The following is a 2,357-nucleotide window of genomic DNA, read 5'->3' as shown; positions in this document are numbered from 1 at the left end:
AATAATCTCGGACGCCCCTCCCCCAGCCCAAAATGCACAGGGTCGGGCTGCATGCCTCCTGCCCTCCCTCCCGAGCAAAAGCTCCACCCAATTTCCTTCGGAGCTGATTAATAGGCGCAGCACGCTCTCCCCTATTCGCTCACGAGGAGGCGCCGCCACTTTATTTGCATATTCATGAGCTTATTTATTATTCATGAGCTTTCATTTATTATTCATTATTTATTATTCATGGGCTCCCCCAATATTTTTTATAAGTCGGCGCCCCTGGCTTGCCCTAACAAAAAGGGTTTTAGCAGGCAATGAAAACAAACCAGTGAGGGCACCTGCTTAACGCCAGGTAACCAGGGAGTGTAGGTACAGCCACACCAAAGGATCGGTTCCTTGCAAGTTTGAAACAAATATTATGTGGCACTTAAAAAAAAAGCCAGCTCTGCAGATCCATAGGTTCTGCCCCTTCATTTTCTTGCGCAATGGTCTGTACATCCAGCCACCAGATGTGGAATGCTCAATTCCAATTCAATTGCCACATTATTCAAGAGCTAAGATAAGAAGAGGTGAAGTCAACCAACTTCCTTTCCACTTCTGCAGCGAGTCCCTGGAAGTTGGTTCAGTGCACAAGACCTCATCCCATCTTGGGTTAGGGTTGAGAGGAAATGGATGTCGGATTTTACTGAAGATGCTGAAGTTGTTCTGCCCGGTAGCGCTGTGGTCTAAACCACTAAGCCTCTTTGGCTTGCCGATCGGAAGGTCGGCGGTTCGAAACCCCACAATGAGGTGAGCTCCCGTTGCTCTGTCCCAACGCCTGCCAATCTAGCAGTTCGAAAGCATTCCAGTGCAAGTAGATAAATAGGTACCATTGCAGTGGGAAGGTAAATGGCATTTCCGTGCACTCTGGTTTCCATCACAGTGTTCTGTTGTGCCAGAAGCAGTTTAGTCTGTGGACAAATGCCGGCTCCCTCGGCCTGAAAGCAAGATGAACGCCACAACCCCATAGCTGCCTTTGACTGGACTTAACTATCCAGGGGTCCTTTGCCTTTACCTTTTACCTATTACATTCTGTGAAGGAATAGTCTGTGCCATGCTTCTTCAGCCAGTTTCAGAGGCTTCCCTTTCTAAGAACAATGCAACATAGTGTTTAATGTTGTTCTTTAAAGCAATAAGTAACCACCCTGTCCCCATCAACTTGATAAGAATGCATTACATATAGGGCCCACAAATATTGTGGCACCCCGTATTCAATTGACGCTCTTGTGACATCATGTATTCCCTTCTGCCGACAAGACACACCTCTGGCAATGTAGGCCCACTCTGTAGAATCCTATGGGACTTGGGGACAGAGCATAGGAATCCTGCTGCAGAGGAATGCCTTGTTTATTTTACAAGGCTAATAAATGTGATGGTGGCGCATGGATAAGATCAGGCTAAGCAGATACATTATGGAGCACTGTATGTGTTTTGCTTATATTGCAAACTTCCTGGTTGCTTTTTATATATCTATCAGGCCTGCGCTCTGCATGGCTTCTGACTGCACATCCGTTATTATTTAGGTGACAAATGCAGTATTAGAAAGCCGGAGTGTTGTGATCTATGTATCTGCAGGGAATTCCACGAAGGAGAGATATATTGACAAAGAGGCTGGCCTTGGAACCATAAAGAGACTGAAAGGATGACAGACTGAGCCTGCCAACTGAACTACAGGTTATGAGTTGACTCTGTGTACCTCTACAAAAATGAAATTGTTTTCTTTCAGGAAATGGGCCATCTTTTACAAATGAAGCTGCTTGCTGCGCTGCTGGGGTCTCCTACTGAAGCTTTCCTGGTTGTATTTCAGCCTGCAGCAGCTCAGTGCCGGATTTACGTATAAGTTAAGCAAGCTATAGCTTAGGGACCCACTTTCTTGAGGGCCCCCCAAAACATTAAAGCAAAAAAAACCCTGGATGTACATTGCCAAAATATAAGATAAGAAATACCCAAATAAAATAAAACCTACATGCATCAACAGTGTTTTGTGTTGTGTAGGCTCCTATGATGAAAGTAGCGGGCCCCGCCTGCTAACCTGCTCCCTAAAATATCACTGGTTTGCTCATGTCTATATATAGAGGGCGTACATTCTGCATGGACTGGTTGCATGGCAACATGTACAAATGGCTTTAGATACCTATTAGGTCCATAATTTACCATATAATAAGCACAAAAAACTGTGACAAAGACTCTCCTCCTGCAAGAGAGGGGAGTGGTTGTGGGCGGGAGCCGGTCTATGCCTCAAGCAGGGGGCGTTAGCCCCCTGCCACCCACTCACCTGGCTGGCGCACCATGCCCATGGGCAAGCGCCCAACCAGGTGGCTTGGAAGGGGCGT

The 2,357-nt window shown here is 46.5% G+C and overlaps 1 long non-coding RNA gene across 1 annotated transcript; it reads left to right on the top strand.

Moving 5' to 3' along the window:
- Positions 1-708: 708 nt before the first annotated feature.
- LOC309534816 lies at positions 709-1,914 on the top strand. The gene is made up of 2 exons (XR_014220867.1): positions 709-774; positions 1,751-1,914. It is a non-coding gene; the product is annotated as an uncharacterized lncRNA (long non-coding RNA).
- The last annotated feature ends 443 nt before the right edge of the window (positions 1,915-2,357 follow it).

The sequence above is a fragment of the Podarcis vaucheri genome (assembly GCF_965113315.1).
Source record: "Podarcis vaucheri genome assembly, chromosome: 6".
NCBI lineage: Eukaryota > Metazoa > Chordata > Lepidosauria > Squamata > Lacertidae > Podarcis > Podarcis vaucheri.
The sequence above is the reverse complement of the archived record's forward strand: the minus strand, read 5'-3'. Positions and strand labels throughout refer to the sequence as shown.